Source organism: Rattus norvegicus, chromosome 10 (assembly GCF_036323735.1).
Source record: "Rattus norvegicus strain BN/NHsdMcwi chromosome 10, GRCr8, whole genome shotgun sequence".
In the NCBI taxonomy this organism is placed as follows: domain Eukaryota; kingdom Metazoa; phylum Chordata; class Mammalia; order Rodentia; family Muridae; genus Rattus; species Rattus norvegicus.
Window position 1 is genome coordinate 73,318,312 of NC_086028.1, and position 10,297 is coordinate 73,328,608.

Here is a 10,297-nt window from a genome sequence, read left to right on the forward strand (position 1 = left end):
CTTCTAATACCCTGGAAGTGTTTCAATACTAAATACTTCAGTGGGTTTAAGTGCTTTAGAACGACTGGACCCTGAGAGGGATGAGACGTGGAGAGTGAAGGGAAGTGGGTCTTCCAAAGTGTTTCCCAGTGTTCCTCACATTGCCTGGGCTGGCAGATCCTTTGTCCCTGGCCAGGGGCCACTCCTACCTCATCCCCAGAGACATACACAAACCTTTCTCTGTCTCCCTCTGTTTCTGTCTCTGACTCTCTCTCCCACACGCCCCTAGTATGCTATCAGGAGCTTGACTGTAGCCAAAGGTGGCCACTGTTGTAGAAGAATGAAGGGAGACCGGGCTAGGCTGAAATTTCACAACTGGCTCTTTTCTTCCTGGATCAAGTCCATGAAAGAGAGTTGATGAAATATTTACCACTAGGATCTCAAACTCTAGGGCTTGACACAGATAAAATCTTTCTGAAGCTTGAACAGAAAAATAGTTCTATGACAGGGTCTATGAACATCCTCCTCCAGTCTTCCCTGCCTCACAACTTCTCCTTTCAGCATAGATTTGTTTTCTCTTACTATAACAGAACATCCAAGGCTACAGGTTTTATAAAGAAAAGGTGTTCTGGAGATTCAAGGTCATGGTGCTAGCTCAGCTTGGCTCCAGTGAAGGCCTCATGGTGGATGACATATGACATAATAGCAGGAGGGAGGGAGGGAGGGGGAAGGAGAGAGAGAGAGAGAGAGAGAGAGAGAGAGAGAGAGAGAGAGAGAGAAGCCAGATAGGATGCCAGAGAGAGACTGGAGACCTAAAAAAATGACTTCCGCTAGGCCCCACCTCTTAAAGGTCCCACTTCCTCACAAGCACTGGGATCAAACTCAGAACATCAAACAAATCCCCACACCGAAACCATAGCTACACACACTTCCCTCATCCCCACTCTCCAGCTGCATACCTAGTCCATGAGGATGGTTATTTCCAGACCTGAGCCTTCTGTGGTCTCAGAGAGGCTGGGATGGACAGGATGTTGGCTCCAACATAGCCTCCTTTAGGGAGAAAGCTAGATGAAGCACTCTGGGAGCCCAACGTCTTCACCGTAGATCCTGAGGAGATGAAGCAGGGCAGGTGGGAGGATCTAACAGATTTCTTTTGCTCCCATTGCTCTCCACCAGGCCTAGCCCAGATCAGGGATCAACATGGCAGCCCCTAACCTCAAGACCCATAAATACGAAATTCCTTTAATCATTTGCATGATTACCCTGCTCCAAGCTCTACCCACCCCACTCATCATTGGCCTAGCACCTTCTGGAGAACAGTGCCTTTAACTAAAACCCCCTGACTACTGTTGCTTTCTGCCATCTGCCTCCTTTGCCCGATTGTTTCCTATGTCTAGGTTTCTGGGAATCTAATTGTCACTAAATTACAGGGTGATACTATTGGGAGGCTGAGCGCCTAGTTAATGGTGCGCTTTCCCACTAAGTAACAATTGTAGTAATCACCAAGCTGAGGGCTCCCATGCATAACTCAAGGTTGCTGGGGTTTCCTGGCCTATGCTTTCTTCCACCCCTGTCTGGGCAACTGAATAACAGTTCATGGGGCAAGCTGAAAGCCCAGAGGCAGTCAGATGAAGAGACGATTGAGAGAACACAGGAGGAGGAAGAAATCTCAGGGATAGGGATCCGAATCACAGCAAAACCAGAAGCAAAAGGAATTGGGCTCAATGTTTCAAAAGAGTTTAAAAAAACATCTAAGAAAAAGAACCTAAATAATCAGATAAAGAGTTAAAGGACTTTGGCCCCATTCTGAGTAGTCCGGTGAGGCTGGGTTGGACTGGCATCTCTGATTTCAGGCTTGGCCTGATGGAGGAGGGCATGTGAGATATAAACATGTCCTTACGCAGAGCAGATCCACACCCAGACATTCCAAATGGACACACGGACACATGCCAACAGCAACACAATCCTATCTGAGAACCCGTGCTCACACAGAGAGCAGAAAAACAACAGGAGTTCTTGACTTGAGGGTGACCGCAGTCTGAAAAGACAACTAAACCGAGGGCAGCCATCAGCACCGGACAGATGCAGGGCGCCTACCTTTCAGGAAGCCCTCCACAAGATCTCATCCGGGAAACAAAGGCTCAGGAGACTAAAGGTTAGTCTCAGGTTCTGCGTGGCCCAAGTTTCCAAACCAGTTCATAGCTCAGCTATTCCTTCCGGAAGTCCCCAGCAATGTTCCAGTCTGCACTTGGGGACTTGGTACCTGCCACCTTCTCTCACCATCCTGAGGATGCTGGGAAACAGGAACAGCTCCCTCCCCTCCACCAGGGTACCATCCTGGGATGCTCCCAGGCTTTCAGAGCTTGATTGAAATGAATGTTTTCAGTCTTTTTGTTTGTTTCTTTTCAAGCTAGGGCTTCTCTGTGTAGTCCGGGCTGTTCCCGGATTCGCTCAGATCAGGCTGGCCTTGAACTTTGAGATCCCCTGCCTCTGCTGTACTACCACTACCCAGCAGCCATTCACTCTTTCTAATTAGTCTCCTTTCCACAGAAGGCTTGGCCTGGGAATAAATCTAAATGGTAGATGGCAGACTGCTTCAAGATGTGTCATCAATCACATGTAATTATATGTTAAAATAGACACTTTAGCCGAATAACAAATGGATGTTAAACTCCAAAATACAGTGTTGCAATAACAGAATTTGCAAAGTGGGCGGGGTATATTTAAGGTACCAAAAGATGGGGGGAAGATTCTAGATGGGAATTTCTAAAAAAGACTGACAGTCACATGTATTTCACCTGGCCTCCATTAAAGGATAACGTAGGGCTTTTTATTTTATTTTTCTGATACAGGGTCTCACTATATAGCCCAGGCTGGCCTAGAACTCCATATGTAGAGCAGGATAGCCTCAAACTTACAAGATTTGTCTACTTCTGCCTCCCAAGTGCTGGGATTAAAGTCATATTCTACCATACCTGGCCTGACCTGAGTCTTTGATCCTCCTGCCTCTACCTCCTGAGTGCTGGGATGTCAAGCATGTACTACACCGAGATTTTGTACTGCTAGGGAAGGAGCTCAGGGCCTTGGCCATGCTAGGCAAATACGGTTTATTGACTCAGCCAGATGCCCATACCCTAGGTGAGACATTCTTTGGGAAGAATTCTGCTGAGTCACATCCCACTCTTAGGAAATGAGAGGTGTCAAACCGGAGGAACAGAAACGGTGAGGATTGGACTAGAATTTGGGGGCAAAGGTGTGTACTCTGGGTGACAGGGCAGTTGACCTAGAGTAGCAGTTGGGTTGTCATTGTTCTGGCAAAATACCTGAGCAGAAGAACTTAAGGAAGAAAAGATTGATTTATTTATTTTAACCGTTCACAGGCTTACTCTATAACTGGCTGGTTTCATTGCTATGGGTCTGAGATGAGGCTGCACATCATGGTGGGGACCATGTGGCAGAGGGCCCAACTCACCTCATGGCAGATGAGGAAAAGATGAGAGAAAGGGGAAAGGTGGAGAACAATGTACACTTGCCCACCATGTACCTACTTCTTCTAACTAAGCGCCTCCCAGGAATGACATCACATTTTAAACCCACCAAACATATAGTGCACTGAGTAGTATGATCTAATCACTTCCCAGAAGCCTCCACTCTCGACCTCACCCTCAGTGCTTAAGCCAGTGGGGGACATTCCATATTCAAATTATAAGGGTTAGCGATGTGGCTCAGATGGTAAAGTGTTTGCCTACTGTGTACAAAGCCTTGGCCACCTTCCTCAGTGCCTTATATATAAACCAGACATGATGACTCACAACTGTAATCCCAGCACCGGGGAGGTGGAAGCAGAAGGACCCAGAGTTCAAGATCGTTCTCAACTGCATCATGAGCTCAAGGCCAGCCTGGGATACATGCGATTGCTCCCCCATCATATTCATACCCTAACATCTGGCATGACTGCAGGTCTTACCTAAGAGAGCAGCTTGGAGGGACAAGAGGATCTCGGCCAGCAGTAGCTAAAGAGACGGCCAGATTCTTAGGGCTGAAGGAGTAAGAAATGAGCCCAAGGATGATGTTTGCCTAAATTGAGGCCCCAGTAATGAGAGAACATAAAGCACCCACAGAAGTGTCAGCAATAAACACCGGCCAAGTGCAGACAACATCAATGCCAGATCCTCACGCCAGGAACAAGCAAGTGGAAATTTACCTGCGACCGTACCCCTGCAACACTGCAAGGATCTAAAACCACAGCCTGAAAAGTAGGAAAGGCGAGCTGGGCAATGGTGGCTCACACTTTCAATCCCAGCACTCAGGAAGCAGAGGCAGGTGGATCTCTGTGAGTTTGAGGCTAGCCTGGTCTACAGAGTGACTTCCAGGACAGCTGGGGCTACACAGAGCCCTAAAAGCAACAACAACAACAACAACAACGAAAGTATTAAAGGGGCTATTGAAATAGCCTAGTAGGTAAAATCACTTACTGCCAAACAGAGTTTGATCCCAGGTAGCTCAGTGGTTAAAGGCATTTAATGATCTTGCAGACCGGAGTTCAGTTCCCAGAACCCATATGGTGATTCACAACTTACCTTTTTTTTTTTTTTTAAATATTTACTTACTTATTATATATAAGTACACTGTTGCTGACTTCAGACACACGAGAAGAGGGCATCAGATCCCCATTACAGATGGTTGTGAGCGGCCATGTGTGTATCGGCTGGTTTTGTGTGTCAACTTGACACAAGCTGGAGTTAACACAGAGAAAGGCGCCTTAGTTGAGGAAATGCCTCCATGAGACCCAGCTGTAAGGCATTTTCTCAACTAGTGATCCTGTGGGGAGGACCCAGCCCATTGTGGGTGGTGCTGTCCCTGGGCTGGAAGCCTTGGGTTTTATAAGACAGCAAGCTGAGCAAGCTAGGGGAAGCAATCTGGTAAGTAACATCCCTCCATGGCCTCTGCATCAGCTCCTGCTTCCTGACCTGCTTAAGTTACAGTCCTTCCTTTGGTGATGAGCAGCAATGTGGAAGTGTAAGCTAAATAAACCCTTTCATCCCCAACTTGCTTCTTGGTCATGATGTTTGTGCAGGAATAGAAACCCTGACTAAGACAATGTGGTTGCCAGGAATTGAACTCAGGACCTCTGGAAGAGCAGTCAGTGCTCTTAACAGCTGAGCCATCTCTCCAACCCCACAACTTACCTTTAACTCCAATTCCAGAGGATCCGGAGCCCTTTTCTGGCCTCTTACACACGCATGGTACATATAAACTCACATAGTCACACAAGCATATAAAAATAGGTTAAAATATACATACATACATTGCCTTTCTGTATGTCTATGAATGTGAGTCTGGTTCCATTAGAAGTCAGAAGGTTTCAGATCCCCTGGAACTGGAATTACTAATGGTTGTGAACAGTCATCTTGGTGCCTGGAACTGAACACAGGATGTCTGGAAGAGCAGCCAGTGCTCCTAACCAGTGAGTCATCTCTTCAGCTTCATAAACATTTGTTAAAATGATTTACTTATTCTTATATTTATGTACATTGATGTTTTGCTTGCATGTATGTATGTGAATGTCGGATCCACTAGAACTGGAGTTACAGACAGCTGTGAGTTGCCATGTGGTTGCTGGGATTCAAATTCAGGTCCTCTGGAAGAACAGGTAATACTTTTTATCTCTCCATCTCTCCAGCTCTCTCTCTCTATAATTTGTTTTCAGAGTTCAACCTCCAGGGAGAGAGTGATGGCTCAGTGGCTACAGGCTTTGTCTGCTGTTCTAAGACCAGGGTTCAAGTCCTAGTAGCCATCCATGTCATGTGGCTTACAACTTCTAGTAACTCCAACTTCAGGAGAGTTCAACTCCTTTTGGGCACCTGCAACCATGTGCGCATACATACCTATACACAGACATGCTTAAAATAACAAAAATAAATTTTAGGGTCATTTCTTCTAGATATGCAGTTTGAACTGGAGACAGGGAAAGAACCTTAACTTTATGTCATCTTTGGAATCTTCATGATCATACTACTGAAGTGAGGCTGTATTCAGACCTCAGGGAACTAAGAAACACCAGAATTTCAGAGGTTCATCTAGTTATGAGGATAATGACAATGTTTCAAAATGACTTGTGCCAGGCAAGGATATGGCTCAGCAGGTAGAGTCCAGCATACACAAAGCCCGGGGTTTGATCCCAGCAATGAATAAACATAAACCTGGCAGCCAATCCTATAATCCCAGCACTCAGAAGGTGGAGACAGAGGATCAGACGTTTAAGGTCATCCTCAGTGGGGTTGGGGATTTAGCTCAGTGGTAGAGCACTTGCCTAGCAAGCACAAGGCCCTGGGTTTGGTCCCCAGCTCCGGGGGGGGAAAAAAAAAAGTCATCCTCAGTAACATGTTGATTTATAGACCAGCCTGCTGTGTTACAAAAGATTCTGACACACATGCACACACAGAAAAAGAAAAAAAAAAAAGGTATGGGGCTAGAGAGATGCCTCAGTGGTTACAAAAAGCATGGGCTACTTTTCTAGAGGACAATGGTTTGATTCCCAGAATCCACATACATGGTGCCTAACAAGCATATGTCAGAGTTCCAGAGGATCCAAGAGATGCCCTCTTTTGACCTCCAAAGACACCAGTCCACACACCATACACATACGTACACACCGGCAAAACACTCAGATACATTTAAAAATCCTGCAAAGCTTTAGAGAGGCATTTGAATGTTTCCAACACACAAAAAAATTTTATATATCCCCAGTGTGGTAATAACATTGTTATACATGTCAAAAAGTTACTCCAAAAAGGTAAGATTATTAATAAGTTGATAGATAAGAACAATTATATTATCAATTATAAATACAACTATTTTTTTTAAAAAAAGAAGTAATGGTGTCTGGCTGAATTTTTATTCCGGTGTAGATGTGTCAGCTGCAGTGACAAGGGCCTGCCCTTGGGTAATCTCTCAGGCCTGCTCCTTTGTCATAGCCTGCAGCTGCTGAAACTACCAGCCGGCAGTTCTGAGGGTGTTGAGGCTGGAGACTGCCAGCTTGCCTTGCACTGGAGAGGTGGAGACTGTGCAGCTGAGCCTTTTTATAAAAGTAGCCATGAGCTCTGTTCCTGTTCCATGTGTCCAGATGGGAGGAATTCAACCCTGGGCTGGGTAGGAGGGGTGCCGAGCAGTTGGTGCCGCCGGTTTCTGGGTTCATAATGTCCTGTCAACAGGCCTCTTTGTACTCACCACTGACTGCATGGGTAAGTGGGCTCCCTGCAGCTGAAGCATGCAGGTGGGCGAGGGAGGATGGAAATAGAGTGTGGAAATCACTCAAGGTAGTTTGGAGGTCAGGCTTTTGGAAGGCTGCCCAGTGTGTTCATCGGACGAGTCCCAGAAAATCTGAATCCAAGTTGAGCGTTAGGCTGGGACCTATTGTCCTGCTCCTTTCTTTCCCGCTCCTACACATGTGTATAAATGCAGCACTGGGAAACGAAATATTAAAAAGCCAAGGCTGTTCGAGGCTGCACTGGTCTACAGAGAGAGTTCCAGGACAGCCAGAGTTGTTATATACCCGGAGAATCCCTGTGATGAGAAAACAATACAACGAACAGCCAAGAGTGGAACTTAGCACAACTGGCACACTCCTTCCCATTGCCACTGTGTCACCATTGCATACATCTCAGAGCATTCCTCCCCAGATGCAGCCTGCATACCACTACCAGACTCATGTCCCTCCACCTTAACTCTACCCCTGCTCAAGGGTAAACCTACCTTTCATTTTTTTTTTTTTTTTTTTTTTTTGGTTCTTTTTTTTCCGGAGCTGGGGACTGAACCCAGGGCCTTGCGCTTCCTAGGCAAGCGCTCTACCACTGAGCTAAATCCCCAGCCCCTAAACCTACCTTTCTTAACACAACCCCTAGCCCTGAGCCCAGCAAGGGCTCAGATCACCTGGCCTTCCTCCTCTGAGGCTTCCCTTGCACACAACCATGTCACAAACACAGTCATGTAGCAATATTTACAAATCCCTAAACACTTTGTCACAAAGCCTCAGCCACCCTGGACTAAATGGCCTGCAGAGGACTAAAACAGATACCTGGAGACAACTGGCTTAGACCTGAGACCTTCAAGAGGAGGCAGGTTTTGTCCATCGTGAAATTAAAAAAGCCCGTTTGACCTTGAAGGATGAGAGTTCAGATCCTATTAACTTCAGCTCCAGAGGATCTGAGTCCTTTTCTAGCCTCCTTGAGCACATGCAAGCACATATATGTGCACTCACATCCATGCACACATAAGTATAAACAAATTGAAAACAAAATTTAAAAAGTAAAAATTTTGAGGCACTCGTATCCCAATTCTGAGATTCTCCGATCAACATGCTTTTTAAGCAAACCTTTGGCTTACTTAGGTTTTTTTGTTTGTTTCTGAGACAGGGTTTTTCTGTGTAGCCCTGGCTGTGCTGGAACTCACTCTGTAGACAAGTCTGGCGTCAAACTGTGATCCACCTGCCTCTGCCTCTCCAGTGCTGGGACTAAAGGCATGTGTCACCATACCCAGCAAACCTTTGACTCAGGACGTTCCCAGGCCTGAGTCATCTAAGCTTTAACACATTACTTAACTCTTCTACCACCCTTTATGAACATTTTTATTGTCTTGGTTCTCTATAGAGAGATGAACATGTAGAGAAAAAAAAATTTTTTTTTTTGGTTCTTTTTTTCGGAGCTGGGGACTGAACCCAGGGCCTTGCGCTTACCTAGGCAAGCGCTCTACCACTGAGCTAAATCCCCAACTCCGCTTTTTTTTTTTTTTTTTTTTAAAGGCAAGGTTTCTTTGTGTAGTCCTAGCTTTCCTGAAACTTGCTCTGTAGATCAGGCTGGCCTTGAACTCAAGGATCCACCTGCCTTTGCCTGGGACTAAAGGTATGCATTACCATGCCCAGCTAACTTGACCCTATTTTAAAACAAAACAAAAGGCACCTCTTGGATCTGGGTGTTGGTGTTTTTATGTTAACTGCTTGGCTTGAATATTTGCTTTAAATGGCTTAAAGATTTTACAGATTCTTCTGTCTGAGCTTTTACTGGCCACAGAAGGCTCTGGGTTCACCTGAGGCCACAAGAACAGTATCCTCAAGAAGAAGACGACTAGAGGATTAGGTGCAATATTTTCAAAACCCAAAAGAGACTGAAGTTTCATCAGTGGATAAGGTTGGATGGGGACTTTTACATTCCAAGAACATCATGAGTAATGTTAAGATTGCCTGTTTAAGCGGGGCATGGTGGCGCATACACTGGGATATGTACCTCCCAGCATTCGGGAGGTAGGAGAATATGATCAAGAATTTAGCGTCACCTTCCAAATACAAAGCAAGTCTGAGCTAGCCTGGACTTGGTTGTGCACTCCCCTAATCCCAGCACTCTGGAGGCAGGACTGGGATCAACTCAAGAGGGCTGGAGAGACTGCTCAGCAGTTAAGAGAACTGACTGCTGTTCTAGAGGAACTGGGTTTGACTCCCAGCACCCACAGGGTGACTCACAGCCGTCTGTAACTCAGTTTCAGGCAATCTGATGCCCTCTTCTTGACTTAAAAGACTTCAGGCACACACATGGTAAAGAGACATATACAAAGGCAAAAACTCATACAAATAAATTTTAAAAATCTTTATTTAAAAAAAGTAAAGAGTTAAGGACATTTTCGGCAACACAACAAATTTGAGGCTGGCTTAGATAGGTTATATGAGACCCTGTTTCAAAGAAAATAAAACAAGGACCAGAGAAATGGTCAGTGGGTAACAGTGCTTGCCTTACAAGCCTGATGACCTCTGATTCCCCAGAACACACATACAGATGTTGATAAAATAAAAACCACTTGATAGTGAGTGTACATGACATTCAGGGGTGGTGGCGATACACATGCACAGCACATATCAGGGAGTCGAAGGACAACTTCCCGGAGTTGGTTCTCTCCTTCCAACATGAGTTCTGGGGATCTAAGGTAGGTAGGTAGCCAGGCTTGAACTGCAGTAGCTTTAACTACCCTCTGGGCTACTGCCACTGTCCAGACTTTTTTTTTCCTCTTCAAGACAGGGTTTCTCTGTGTAGCTTTGGCTATACTGGAACTCTCTGTAGACCAGGCTGGTCTTGAACCCGGTTCACCTGCCTCTGCCTCCCAAGTGCTAGGATTAAAGGGATGGGCTGCCAACCCTGCAAATGTTTTATTCTTTTGTAGAATTAGGTTGTCTGTCACAGTTCCAAAGCAGCAAGTTTGCTCCACCTCTGCCTTTTTTTTTAATTCTTAAAGTTTAAGATAAAAAAAAAAAGAAAAGAAAAGAGACAAAGAA